General features: G+C 40.4%; 1 long non-coding RNA gene across 1 annotated transcript in view; it reads right to left on the reverse strand.

Moving 5' to 3' along the window:
* Positions 1-215: 215 nt before the first annotated feature.
* LOC129627366 (uncharacterized) overlaps positions 216-15,676 on the reverse strand; it is a 66,964-nt gene continuing 51,503 nt past the window's right edge. Inside the window, exons 2-3 of the long non-coding RNA XR_008702587.1 lie at positions 1,207-1,347; positions 216-400 (exon numbers count right to left, since the gene is read on the reverse strand). This is a non-coding gene — a long non-coding RNA (uncharacterized LOC129627366). The remainder of the gene's footprint in view (positions 401-1,206; positions 1,348-15,676) is intronic.

Genomic DNA, 15,676 nt, shown 5'->3' on the forward strand with positions numbered 1-15,676 from the left:
GGATTTCATTCTTCTCACTAATCTTTTTTATTTTGGAAAATGTAGTTCTTTTTCATTAAGATATTCTTTATATTAACATGTAATGGTCTTATTATAATAGCTGTACATTTTTGCTTTAAATTTTTATACAGCAATATCAATAGTTATGACTCACATAAACAAGAGTTCTCTGGAATTCCCAGTCAGTTTTAAAAATATAAACGTGTCCTAAAACAAAAATGTAAGAATCACTGACCTTGATAAGTTCTTCAGTAATAATGAAGTCCCTATTATCGGCTCCAGGTCAGCAAAGAAAACATTTTGGAAGACTTGACATTTCTAGCAGCTGTGATCTTTTTCACAGACGTGGACACCTACCTGACCTAAGTTTGCTTTCGAGTTCTCATCACTCCCTCAAGATCTTAAAAAAAAAAAAAGGAAAGAAAGAAAGAAAAGAATGCAGGCTACTGCATTATATCCAACCCCAATATTCAGGGATGAACAACTCATTTGTCCTTAAACCTAATAACATTTGCTGGGTACCTGCATGAATCAAGTATTTAATACAATCAATATTTGGCAGTGCTGAGACATAAACCCATGTTTTCTTACTCCAAGTCACTTGCTCTCCCCCCACATTGCCACTAAGTAAAGCTTTAGAGCGATCAGCTTAAGTGCCCCCAGCACCATCACCACCCACCGTGCCGGGATCCGCTGCCGCTCCCCCACCCACCTCCTGCTTTCTCTCAGTTTCTTTCACACACACACACACACACTCTCTCTCTCTCTCTCTCTCTCTCTCTCTTAATAGAAACTAGCTGCATCCACATTTTCTGAAATAAAAAGAGAAATCACCATTTTGACCTTTGATCTCTTACGGTAAAATAGTCTCTTAACTATAACAATGACAGAAAAGGTTCTTGCTTCATTTCCATTGATAACAGTATTATTGAGCTATTTCCTTGCAATACTTAACAATTCTCCGTGGTTTTTATTCAACGACTCAATCCTTAAAATAACTTGTGAGTTAAGTATTATTAGCCCCACTTTACAAACAAGGCCACTAATGCCTAGGGAGAGCAAATAACTTCTCCCTGGTCACATAGCTATTACATTACAGAGCTAGGATTCATACTCAAATTTCTCTTTTTGAAATGCCTCAAATCCTTAAACTAGCCCTTTATTGTCCTTTGAAAGTTTCATTCTTCCTATTTCTATTTGTGGTACCTGGAATGGAATTACTTGCTTGGCTCTCTCGTGGCGGCTGGATACTGTGCACACAGGCATGGGGGAATCAAGTTTTACTCCCGTTATCTACTCGCTGACTTTTCTCGTAAGATGGTTTCAGTTCCTACTGTGTTATGGTTCCTCGGAAGTTTAAACAACAGGTCATGAAGCAAATGAAATGATGAGTAGCGGTATTTATTCACCCAGCTCTTTTGAGTTCAATAAAAAATAATAAATTGGCTTTCTATTTTAATGTTAACTGAGATGCAAGAGAGCCCTCATGCAGTCCAGAGAGGAGGGGAAGAAATATGGACAGTGGCAAGTACAGTTAATTGAACATTTTATAGAACATTGAGAGAGTTCAAGGAAAGTGCATTTCCCATTTTTTATCTTCCCGTGTTTAATGAAAATCCACCTATTATGACTGCATAGAAAAAGAAGAAATAAAAGAGAATTATCATTTTTATTTCTACTTAGCAGCTCATCCAAGCATTTGAGTTTGCCGGGTCTAGAGGCAAAACGTGGGGAGTTGGTTGAAAGAGACAGGAGAGAACAAAGATATCCACCTCCAACCCCCCTCACCCGAGTTAGAACCCGCCTTAACAGAGACGTCCACCTTCAACCCCTCAAACGAATTAGAACCCGCCTTTCCCTGGCTGCGCAGTTTAGCTTTTACAGTGGATTCTGAAGGAAGCGAAGATTCCTTTCCATTCCCAGGGCTCCTCCTGTTTGGGGCTTTACCTTCCATCTCTCCAGTGGGTGCCCTGCTCCGCTCTCCCTTGGGTGTCTGTATCCAGATGAACTAAAAAGTGTACTCGATCAGCTTTGATGGAACGCAGTACTGGGGTCCAATACCGCTTACACTCCACTGATGATCAAAATCAATAGGTGAGAAGAATGGAGCCCCAGCATGAAATGTTAGGAAAGGGGATTACTCATCAGAAGCTGGGTTTTTGAAAAGCAAGTTCAGCCATAGTGTCGAGACGGGCTCGACAAGCAGGGTTTCCGAAAGCGTGATACGGCCAGAGAACGAGAAACAAGACACAAGAATTCAGTGAAAGGTGAGGATCAGAGGACCAACACCCTCCAAGGTGAAGGTGCCGAAACTGAATCCAAGCCAGCTTTCCATACTTTCAGCCATGAATGAAAGAATATGCGGGGAGTTAAGCTATAACTCATGTGGCCTTCAGGGCCAAAGAACAAAATGATCACTAACCACTGAGTAACTAAGAACCAGTAATCAATAACAAATCAGTAACTAATATTCTTATCTATAGATTTTCCACCAGATACATAAAACGTGTGACTCTGAGATGCCAGCTGAGAAACACTCTGGGGTCGGTTTTCCGACCCCAGGATCATATCTTGTTTTCAAGACTATGAACTGTTCCCTCTGGACTTGTTCCAAGAGTCTCGTGCCTCATGGCATCCAGTTTACGAATAATTACACCTCTGCGGCCCTCGCCAGGACCTGCTTTTATTTTATCCTTCCCGTCTCCAAGACCATAGTCGCTACCCTTGTAACCTGATCACTCGATTCTGAAGTCAAATTTTCAGTAATGAAGTGCGTATAAATCGTATTGCTGCTTTCATTTTCTGCATGTTCACTTTCTGATAAATATATAACTCTTCCATGAGACTCGTAGAGGATATTGTACTTAAACTTTTTACAGCTTTTAAGTATTAGGCCCTAAGTGCCCATTAGCAAGAAAACGGAAAAGAGGAATGGAGGGACAAAAGGAATCCAAAGGAAGGAAGAGAGAAAACTGAGCCTTTGAAGAAGAGATGATGCTTTCTCTAGGCGGGGATTTTTCACCGCACCGCCCTCTACCATGAGGGCCCAGGATGGAGGAAATCGATGCCAAAGGTGAAAGATTTTGCCAAGAGCAAACAGGGAGACACTGAGTCATTTCACGCCCAGTCCAGAATACTTCGCACAGCCGTGCCAGGATTCACTCTGCTTCAGCGACTTGGTTATAAAACCTCCATTTTCTAAATGCATTCTCTGGAGGGGTTTGGTAATTCCCACATCCCCATAGGGTCTTACTATCTTTTCTCCCCTTAACCAAACAAACCATCCGCAGCTCTATGATGTTTGATTTCCAAGGAGAAATAGAAATGCTAATACCACATGTTTTGGCCAGTCTGCTTAATCCGTTCTCTGCCCTTCATCGCTTTGTTCCACGTGTTAGGGGAAATGACCCTGTAAGTGATCCAGACACCCGTGCCAACTGACTCCCACCTAGGTTTGACTACGGAAGAAAAAGTAAAGCAAGAGGAAGGCAGAAACTATCTTATTTCCGCTGATAGCCTCTCTCCGCAGCCTAGAGGGGCATCTCTGCACCCCCACACGGCCCTAGCCCACCCACAACAGCGCCTCGCTTCAAAGACCCGGATCCCACAGCCTTCGCCACGGCTCCAGCTAGCGCCCCAGCTACGGAAGCCCTGGTAACATTTCCTGCTGCTTTCCCCGGGCAGAGCTGGAAATGATGTTCTCCTGCTGCTAGTACCCTGACTGACTTGCCATCTCTTGCTTCGCTTCTTAGGTCTTCATCAGCTGTGTGACCATTTGAGTATGAAATTCTGTTTGAAATGCCAACAGAGTTTGCTGCTTCTTGGCCGGACCCTCCTACGTCTCAGCTCCTCAGCCGATTTCTCCCTTTGAAAGAGAGCTCTTTGTTCAGCCCCTGATGTCCTCCCACTCTGTCGGACTCTCCCAGCCTCTCAGTCCTCAGGGCCAGACCTCACAAATGCAAGGTCTGTGCACAGCGAAAGCAGATGGACGCAAGAGCTGAGAGGCGGGACGCTCCTCACTTTCTTTATGGGAGGCCTTATAAACAACCACAGCCTGAGAACTCAACATAGTAAGAATGACTGACCGAAGTTAACACTTACTAGTAACACCCAGGTGGTGCTAACGGTAAAGAACCCGCCTGCCAGTGCAGAAGACGTTAGAGATGCAGGTTCCATCCCTGGGTTGGGAAAATCCCCAGAGGAGGGCATGGCAACCCACTCCAGTGTTCTTGCCTGGAGAATCCCAAGGACAGAGGAGCCCGGCCAGTGACGGTCCATAGGGTTGCAAATGGACCCAGCTGGACATGACTGAAGCAACTTAGCACACAGCACAGTAACACCAGTGTTCCCCTACACACACACACACACACAGACTCACACACACACACACAGACTCACACACACTCACACGCACACGCACACACACACACACACACACTCACACACACACTCACATACACACTCCTGGGACCCTTTAGAATAACACTTCACAAAACTGGAAAAAATTCTGACTGTGCATTGATGTTTTATTTGATAGTAGCCCCCAAACAATATGTCCAGTGTTTGACCAACTACAAGCCAGAAAACTCCGTGCACCTATGTGCTAACTTTAAGATGACATATGTGAACCAAGACTATACGGTAAGATGGATTACAAATCAGTCATTTGTCTTACAAGATGATTCATCATACCATTCCTTCAAGTATCAAACATCTCTAGCATACTCAAAGCATTATTTTATTTACTAAAACTTAGGAAACACTTTTTATCATGAGAAAAATATCAACATATGACATATCACCATATTTCAATTTATTAGGGTCCAACTGTCTTCAGTTCAATTTGCCAAAATCTATAATGGAGACTGTCCTACTGAAAGCATTCCTCAGGTTCAAAGACTAAATGTCTGGACACTTGGGTTATGTCCTACTTTGGGGCATTTGCTTCATGAGCCTTCCTTTAAAACAATGGAGATTCATGCCACAGAAGTTTAAAGAAGGAAATATTCTGGAAGAGTCAGGATGCCTGAGGTCTGGAGAACAAAGATAGGACCTGAAGATCCAACTCAGGGCAGCCCATGAGAAGGGTGCATCCTTTGCATTGATGAGGCAGACACAGGAAGCTACAGCCGAAAGCGTGTGCATCCTCATTACTCCAGAAAGCCTCAACATTTTAGTGCTAAACGTGCACTCATGGACAGTGTTGGGGGGAAGAGACGGAGGAGGCACTACAGGGGTGGCGGGGGCCAAGGCAGGGGCATGAAGGATAGCTTGGGTGGGAATGACTTTCCCAAATGAAGATGAGACAAGATCTCTTATCTCCCAATAAACACTAAGGGAAAACAACGTGTGTACGTTTGGGGGAGCCAAAAGAGAAGGGGGTGAGGAGGCTGGCGATGAACGGCATAGGGTTTTGTCATATTAGTGAGCAAACATTACAGCAGAATTCTATCTACCCATACTGAACTATCCACCCATGCTTTTTCATCAAAACCTTTTAAAGGAATATTTATAAGTGTAATGAAAGAGTATAAAATTTGGTACATTTCTCTTATGAGAAAATCAAAGATATCAATATCTAGAGTGTATTTAAAAGTAAAAGAGCCATGGCTGGAGGAACACATTATTCTAGCATTAGTGGTTCACCAGAGGACCTGAGCTTATAGTATAATGACTCAACAAGCCCACGGACACATGTGCTAGTGTATGATTTTTTTTTTCTTTTTTTAAATGAGGTCAACACCTTATAAGCTGTAGAGTTTTTAAAGATGAAATCATGCTCACACACACTCACAAATATTGGTTTCTATAAATCAGTTCAATTTTCTGATGAAATTGTTTCGATCAAAATTTAGTTCACAAAATGCAGGATATAATTTATTTTTTATTGCTTTTACTTCCCTGTCAACACTGAAGTACTAGAAACTAAATATAATTTTCATTATATACAAAACGTGAAAGGTGAATACAAAGAATTGCTCTACTACATAGATTATTCCTAGGCTTCACAAAGGCACTGATCAGAGGCTTCTAATTCATTGCTGAAGTGTATTCTTTTTTTCCATGGAGGAAACAAAAATATAATGACAAAGTTATTAATTCACTACTAGTTTACAAAATGCAGGATATAATTTTATTTTTTTAGTACTTTTCCTTCCCTGTCAACACTAAAGTACTAGAAACTGATTATTTCTGTGTAATTTTTCATTCACCTTTCAAGGGTTAATAGTTTTGTTAATTATTTTCAGAAAGAAGGATACAACACTAGAAATAGCTTGGAACTTGGAGACATTCATGATAAGGAGAGAAATTCAATCATTTTCTGGTTCTATCCCTGTAGTTCCATCAAATAAATTTAATAGGAAAAGAGATGATGATCCTAACGCAACCATGATTTGCAAATTGGCAATAAATGAATATAAACCTAGCAAGATATTTTTACATGCTTATTTATAGCACTGATTTATAACAGGGAAAGCCTGACTCTTCACACGAAAGCCTGCCGAGGGACTGGCAGCACGTGCGTGACGCTGCAGGGGGAACCTGGAAATGCCATTCACAATCTAACGTCAAGAGAATGTGGAAATCAAGTCACCAGAGTGCTTTGTCAAGAGCTAATCCAGGGAGGGGTCTGGAGCAAGAAAATACAAATTATAATCAAGTAAGTAAGTTAAATTTGCTTAAAGCTTCCTTCAAAACCAGCTGTGTTGTAGAAGATGGGTAAGGATCTCAGATGAGGACTAGCCAATCAGATGCTTTATCACATGTCCCAGGTCTTTGATATATTCGCTACATAAATGAAACAGTTTGTTAGACAAGAATACAGAAAATGTAGGTCTCGGCACAGTATTTCTGATGATGATGTCTATAAAAATATTTAGCTATTGAAAGCGATTGGTGATTAAAAAAAAAAAAAAAACTGTTGAACAGCTTCTCCAGAATTTATCTGACAGGTTTTACCAGGAGAAATACAATCGACTGGGGAAACAGATGGGGTGACATGGATGGAGCTGAGTTTATGAGAGTCACACCAAAGTTACCAAAGTTACCAAAGTTAGCCGGGATCAGATTAATCAGGTGCTTGGCAGAGATGAGGTCATATACTGAGAACCGTGAACAATTCACTCAAACAATCTGTATACAGATCATCTCAGAGTGTTCAATATGGTAACAGAGGCGGTAAATATGGGAACAGGGAACTGATTTAAACACTCTATGAATTTTCATCTATATACAAAACATGAAAGCCGAATATGAAGAATTGCTCTACTACACAGATTCTTCCTAGGCTTTACAAAGGCAGCAGTCAGAGACTTCTAATTCATTGCTGGAGTGTGTTATCTTTCTCTAAGGAGGAAACAGAAATATAATGACCATGTTGTCGATTCACTTTTATTCTTAATATTCTCCCAAGGCTGAGTGCTTAACCACGGCTATGCAAAAATATGAGTATTTTTACTGCAAACACAATTGTTAGGGTGAAAATGAAGCTTGAGCATTTGACAGAGAAAGTTGATTTTAAGTACATGCTATCAGTTGTTCAAGCCGGGATTAATGACAAAATTAAGAGTCCTGTTTCCACTAAAACATCGTTTGATAATAATATTCCTGGACAACAAAAGAGCCAGAGTTCAAGTAAACTTTCAGTTCACCATACAGAGAAGTTAGATATCTCAATGAGTATAGAGAAATTTCCACCAAGAATAGCTTTAAAGCTTTGCACCCTGTCACCTTTTAGCAACATTCTTTCAAGTGACTGAAGGTGTGAACCTAATTTCTGTCTGTACTTTTATGGGAGTCTGGATTAATATAAAAACAATTACCTCATCGATGAATTTAAAACATGGCTTCATCTCTCTATAAATTTAATCTAACAGTCATAAAGATAGTGCACCACAGAACTATCAAAACAAGGGAAGAGATGATTAATTTTCCTAATGGAGAATAATAAAATATTGCTTGATATTGAAACCAATACATTTTTGGAGTAGAACTAAGCTAATGATGCTTTGTATGAAAGAAAGTACTTCAAATGAATATGTGCCTGCCTTGAACTTTCAGACTATACCCACAGACGCCGCTCCACCCTTACACTTACCCAGTTTTCAGGAGATATTCTTGACAAAGCTTACGAAACATTAGTGTAGTTGATATAAATCTGGATTCATTAACATTCTATATATGTTACTGACTAGTTCTGTGAGGTTGGAAATTGCTTTTAAGTTCCCAGAATCTCAAGTTCCTTATCTTTCAAAATAGATAATAACCTCTAATTCACAGAAATATTTTAACAATTAAATTCAACAGTGAGAGAGACTGGAAGACAAGCATGGAGGCGTTCGCCTTTGAATGCGACAAGCGCTGCATCCGAGGCCCTCACACTGAGAGCACTCGGGCGAGACAGTTAGATCACTCGTGGGGACACAGGAGAAGCCGCACAGAGGACGCCGCACGCGATAAACGGTGCACCCAGAGAAGCTCAGAAGAACGTGAGCAACCAAGTAAGGGACTCCTCCAGTGGGAACGAAGAGGGGATTTTCAGGAGGAGACAGTGATCAAATGCAGTTGAGAGTACGGATGAAGTTTCCCACTAAATTCAGATCAGATCAGTCGCTCAGTCGTGTCCGACTCTTTGTGACCCCATGAATCGCAGCACGCCAGGCCTCCCTGTCCATCACCAACTCCCGGAGTTCACCCAGACTCACGACCATCGAGTCAGTGATGCCATCCAGCCATCTCATCCTCTGTCGTCCCCTTCTCCTCTTGCCCCCAATCCCTCCCAGCATCAGAGTCTTTTCCAATGAGTCAACTCTTCGCATGCAGTGGCCAAAGTACTGGAGTTTCAGCTTTAGCATCATTCCTTCCAAAGAAATCCCAGGGCTGATCTCCTTCAGAATGGACTGGTTGGATCTCCTTGCAGTCCAAGGGACTCTCAAGAGTCTTCTCCAACACCACAGTTCAAAAGCATCAATTCTTCAGCACTCAGCCTTCTTCACAGTCCAACTCTCACATCCATACATGACCACTGGAAAAACCATAGCCTTGACTAGACGAACCTTTGTTGGCAAAGTAATGTCTCTGCTTTCCAACATGCTATCTAGGTTGGTCATAACTTTCCTTCCAAGGAGTAAACGTCTTTTAATTTCATGGCTGCAGTCACCATCTGCAGTGATTTTGGAGCCCAGAAAAATAAAGTCTGCCACTGTTTCCACTGTTTCCCCATCTATTTCCCATGAAGTGATGGGACTGGATGCCATGATCTTAGTTTTCTGAATGTTGAGCTTTAAGCCAACTTTTTCACTCTCCACTTTCACTTTCATCAACAGGCTTTTTAGTTCCTCTTCACTTTCTGCCATAAGGGTGGTGTCATCTGCATATCTGAGGTTATTGATATTTCTCCCGGCAATCTGGATTCCAGCTTGTGTTTCTTCCAGTCCGGCGTTTCTCATGATGCACTCTGCATATAAGTTAAATAAGCAGGGTGACAATATACAGCCTTGACGTACTCCTTTTCCTATTTGGAACCAGTCTGTTGTTCCATGTCCAGTTCTAACTGTTGCTTCCTGACCTGCATACGGATTTCTCAAGAGGCAGACCAGGTGGTCTGGTATTCCCATCTCTTTCAGAATTTTCCACAGTTTATTGTGATCCACACAGTCAAAGGCTTTGGCATAGTCAATAAAGCAGAAATAGATGTTTTTCTGGAACTCTCTTGCTTTCTTGATGATCCAGCAGATGTTGGCAATTTGATCTCTGGTTCCTCTGCCTTTTCTAAAACCAGCTTGAACATCTGGAAGTTCACAGTTCACATATTGCTGAAGCCTGGCTTGGAGAATTTTGAGCATTACTTTACTAGCATGTGAGATGAGTGCAATTGTGCGGTAGTTTGAGCATTCTTTGGCATTGCCTTTCTTTGGGATTGGAATGAAAACTGACCTTTTCCAGTCCTGTGGCCACTGCTGAGTTTTCCACATTTGCTGGCATATTGAGTGCAGCACTTTAACAGCATCATCTTTCAGGATTTGGAATAGCTCAACTGGAATTCCATCACCTCCACTAGCTTTGTTCATAGTGATGCTTTCTAAGGCCCACTTGACTTCACATTCCAGGATGTCTGGCTCTAGGTCAGTGATCACACAATTGTGATTATCTGGGTCGTGAAGCTCTTTTTTGTACAGTTCTTCTGTGTATTCTTGCCACCTCTTCTTAATATCTTCTGCTTCTGTTAGGTCCATACCATTTCTGTCCTTTATCGAGCCCATCTTTGCATGAAATGTTCCTTTGGTATCTCTGATTTTCTTGAAGAGATCCCTAGTCTTTCCCATTCAGTTGTTTTCCTCTATTTCTTTGCATTGATAAGAAGGCTTTCTTATCTCTTCTTGCTATTCTTTGGAACTCTGGATTCAGATGCTCATATCTTTCCTTTTCTCCTTTGCGTTTCACGTCTCTTCTTTTCACAGCTATTTGTAAGGCCTCCCCAGACAGCCATTTTGCTTTTTTGCATTTCTTTTCCATGGGAATGGTCTTGATCCCTGTCTCCTGTACAATGTCACGATCTAGGCCCTTAAATCTATTTCTCACTTCCACTGTACTGAAGAGCAATTCTGACAATATGTCCCATAGGAAGTGAGCTCCTGAGCTGTTTACTGAGAATAATCAAAGATCTAAATGAATCATTCTGGAGGCATCTACTAGGATTAAGGTAACAAGGAATGAGCTGATTTTGCCAAACCTAACAACGTAGAAATATTACTGGATTATTTGAAATTCATAAGTTATTGAAATGGAAATAATTGGAAACAACAGTTAATACGTGTGTAGCCTTCTGTATATGCCATGGCACTTTTACATAGATTAACCCATATAATCATCATATCTACCCCTTAGGTACATATTATGCTTTTCTGCATTTTATGCAAAAGGAAATAAAGCTCAGAAAAAAAGAGACTGCCCAACATCATGTAGCTAGTAGATCTGGGCACTAGCTATCTGGGCACCAAAAATTAAATTCAGACAGCATGACTTCAAAATACACATGTATACCTGTGGCGGATTCATTTTGATATTTGGCAAAACTAATACAGTTATGTAAAGTCTAAAAATAAAATAAAATTAAAAAAAAAAAAAACAACAACAAAATCCATGCTCTGACCTCTGTGAGAGTCAGCCTCTTGATGTTAAATGTCCCAAAACTGGAGGCTGGTCAAAAACAGTAGGAGAAATGTATGCGTGCCTGCTAAGTTGCTTCAGTCTGTCCAACTCTTTGTGACCCCGTGGACTGTAGCCCGCAAGGCTCCTCTGTCCACAGGATTCTCCAGACAAGAGTACTGGAGAGCCCTGCCATTCCCTTCTCCAGGGATCTTCCCAACCCAGGGATCGAACCCACGTCTCTTGTCTCCTGCATCGGCAGGCAAGTTCTTTACCAGTAGCACCGCCTGGGAAGGATAAATATACATGTGCTTGAAAAATGGAAAGCGCTGATATATGATGTTAAATGAAGAAATGGAAAGCGCTCATATATGATGTTAAATGAAGAAATGGAAAGCGCTGATATATGATGTTAAATGAAGAAATGGAAAGCGCTCATATATGATGTTAAATGAAGAAATGGAAAGCGCTCATATATGATGTTAAATGAAGAAGGAACAGATGGGACTCTGCAAGTGCGACATAGCCTCAGTTGTATTGTTTTCCCCCCATAAGTGAATATGTATAGAAAGAACAGATTAAAAATTAATAAAAATCAGCTGACCAGAAATATACCCAATATGTTAAGTATGGTTTGAGGTAAGATTATATATGAATTTGATTTTTATATGAATTTGGTTTTTAAATACATTTCAAATTTTCTGAAGCAACAGGTACTACTTCCATTAAAAAATAAATAAGGCTGATTGTTTGGTATGAATGGTGACCATAGATAGAACAGTTACAATTTTTCTAAAAATAGTATTTTTTAAATGAGACATTCAGACACAAAACGTTCCCTTGCCTTAACCTTTTCCAAAATATATGAAATCAACTGAGAAACAATTATAACCAAAGCTAAAATATCCTTCCTTCCCAATCCAACTCCCATCATACCCTTCCCTCCTGCTCCCAAACATACATGATAACACAGGCTAACAAAAATTTATGTTTGATAAATATATAAAATTGATATGTACTGGAATATCCCAGAAAGTCACATAGTTATCCATTTCAAATAGTATAAAAAACTTATCTTAGTCTTTTACTGTTCAATTCATATACAAAGATCAGCACCAGTCCGTCCAGTTACAGATCATGTGATTTTAGGCTTCATTGCAATCTTTTTTCCCTAGCACATTTCTCTAGCGCAAGAAAAGAAAGAAAATAATAAAGCAAGTCCAAAGTTTTTAGATTATCTTATACCTAAATTAAATAAGCTACCATATTTTATCTTTTTGTTCAAATACTAAAGTCTTTCACTTTTATTGTTAAATATGCAATATTACTGAAATCTTTTTTTATTCAGTGAACCCTCCATAATGATGACTGATTTCAGGTCTCTTTCAGTATCCTTCCTGCCTCAAAAATAAAGCCTCCTCAAAGACAATAACTGTTTAACTGTATAATTATCTGCTTGGGTATCTCTCCCAGGTCCACTTATCCTAGCTCAAAGGTCTCAAGTCAAACCTGGAAACCACGAATCGTATGGCGGTGATAGAATTCTGCCACAAAGCAAGCGTCAGCGCCAGCCTCTATCTGCAGCCGCAGCCACTTTCGGCTTTCAGTTTTTATTTAAAAGGCTTAATTGGAAGATTTTATTACTGCCAATTAGGCTTTTTAATTAAAAGAAAAAGTTGAAAGAGGCTGCAGGCAAATACTGCTGAAGCCCATATCAGCATAAAATCAAAGGAAATAAAAACAAAATTACGCTACTGTAAAACAGCAGTAACACGCACAGCTTTCCGTGACGCTCACCTCTGGTCGTGTTTAATGCTATGATAGCATGCGGCAGTGATGAAGTGGACATGGCTGATTGGAAAAACCAGAGCGCGCCTAATGTAACAATAAAATTCATCAAAATGAGACTCAGAAACCACATTAGCATTCAAGGCGAAAATCTACCAAAATGCACAGTTGACAATTCAAGTAGTTAGCAACTCGAATTCACCAGCGTGGCACTGACTCTACAGGCTAATGCAGACTCGCAAAATCTCTTTAACAAGCAGAATACTACGCATAAACAGTGTGGGTAATTGTTTATGTTGTAAGATGACTAGCTTTTTAATTTCGTTAAGGATTGTTTCGTTCCATATGAAGCCTTAGCTTGTCATTACTGTGGAGTTTTGCACTAGTGATGCTTTTTTAACTCAAAATGAAATTAGAAGCAGCACTCACTTGTATTTTGGGCAGCTTTTAAATTCCATGTCATGTTTTAGAGCAAAACAGAGCTTCTTATATAAAGGTGAGTTTATCATCAGTAGTAACAGATACAGGTAGAGATACTAGATCTGTACCAGATACAATTTCATACCTAATAAACTAGGCTATTTATCCTGAATTTTATCAATTATATCAAGGGTCTGAAGAAGATATTGAAAATAACTCTCATATAAGCTGTGGTATCAAAGAGTTATTTCTTCATGTTAGCTTTCTAACTCAGGATTAGATTAATATTTGCTCCCAAATAACAATACAAATTTTGGGGGAAATACATAATTGTCTCTGGAAGAAAGGGCAAACTGCTATGCCACCAAGGTTGATAGAAATCTTCGTGTTTATGTCTGACAAGTCACTTAGGGAGTTCATATTTTGGGCAGTTGAAGTCTTTACTAGAAGATAACGGACATGTAACAGAGCCTCTTCCTTTTTCTAGAGACAATAATCATGGAGTATCTCTTTCAGGAGGACCGATTCACTAAATCTGCAAACTGGGGATGGGGTATTTTGATTGTGTCATGGATTACAGTTTTCTTTCTTCTGCATATTCAATTTTCACAAAAAAAAATAAATTAATTCCTGTTTTTCCTGGCCTTGCAAACACTTTTATGACTTCTTATAATAACTAGAATAAAGTGAAGTGCAGTCGCTCAGTTGTGTCCGACTCTTTGCAACCCCGTGGACTGTAGACCACCAGGCTCCTCCGTCCATGGGATTTTCCAGGCAAGAATACTGGAGTGGGCTGCCATTTCCTTCTCCAGGGGATCTTCCCAACCCAGGGATAGAACCTGGGTCTCCTGCATTGTAGGCAGGTGCTTTACCATCTGAGCCTAGAATAAAACCCCAAATTTTATGCATAGCTTATGAAAGTCCTCCCTGATCTGGCTCACAATTTCAGCCTCATCATGAGTCTTCTCTCTAGTTTACTCTTTTCCAATAGTAAAGATTTTCTTTTCATTCTACAGACACACTAACAAGCTCTTTCATTCCTTGGGACATTAGCATATGTCCTTCTCTATGCCTAATACTCCAACTTCCCAAATGCTAGTTTTCCTATGCCCCTCAAATTACATATAGTCTCCCAGTAAAATTTACTTCTTCAAAGAAGACTTTTCCAATCATTTAGAAAGTCAATCACAGTTAATATCATATTCTGTCAAAATTCATATATTTATATACAAACCTAGACAGCGCATTTAAGCATAGACATCACTTTGCTGGCAGAGGTCCGTCTAGTTAAAGTTATTGCTTTTCCAATAGTCATGTATGGATAGAGAGTTGGACCATAAAAAAGGCTGAGCACTGAAGAATTGATGCCTTCGAATTGCAGTGTTGGAGAAGATTCTCGAGAAACCCTTGGACTATGAGAAGCTCAAACCAGTCAATTGTAAAGGAAATCAACAATGAATATCCATTGAAGGGACTGATGCTGAAGCTGAAGCTCCAATACTTTGGCCACCTGATGCGAAGAACAGACTCACTGGAAAAGACCCTGATGCTGGGAAAGATTTAAGGCAGGAGAAGGAGATGACGGAGGATGAGATGGTTGGATGGCATCACCGATTCGATGGACATGAGTCTGAGCAAGATCCAGGAGTTGGTGATGGACAGGGAGGCCTGGCATCACCTGCAGTTCATGGGGTTGCAAAGAGTCAGACACAACTGAGCATTTGAACTGAACTGAACTGAATACTCCATTGTGTATATGTACCACAGCTTCCTTATCCATTCCTCTGCTGATGGACATCTAGGTTGCTTCCATGTCCTGGCTATTGTAAACAGTGCTGCGATGAACACTGGGGTACACGTGTCTCTTTCAATTCTGGTTTCCTTGGTGTGTATGCCCAGCAGTGGGGTTGCTGGGTCATATGGCAGTTCTATTTCCAGTTTTTTAAGGAATCTCCACACTGTTCTCCATAGTGGCTGTACTAGTTTGCATTCTCACCAACAGTGTAAGAGGGTTCCCTTTTCTCCGCACCCTCTCCAGCAGTTATTGTTTGTCGACTTTTTGATAGCAGCCATTCTGACTGGCGTGAGATGGTACCTCATTGTGATTTTGATTTGCATTTCTCTGATAATGAGTGATGTTGAGCACTTTTTTAAAATTAAATTTTGTCTGACATAAGTATAGTTACCCCTGCTCTCTTTGGGTTACCATTTGAACAGAATAACTTTTTTCCCATTCTTTAACTTTGAGCCTATGTGTGTCCTCAATTCTGACGTTAGTCTCTTATAAACAGTATATATAATTGGGTCTTTTTTAAAAAAC

The sequence above is a fragment of the Bubalus kerabau genome, chromosome 14 (genome assembly GCF_029407905.1).
Source record: "Bubalus kerabau isolate K-KA32 ecotype Philippines breed swamp buffalo chromosome 14, PCC_UOA_SB_1v2, whole genome shotgun sequence".
Taxonomy (NCBI): domain Eukaryota; kingdom Metazoa; phylum Chordata; class Mammalia; order Artiodactyla; family Bovidae; genus Bubalus; species Bubalus kerabau.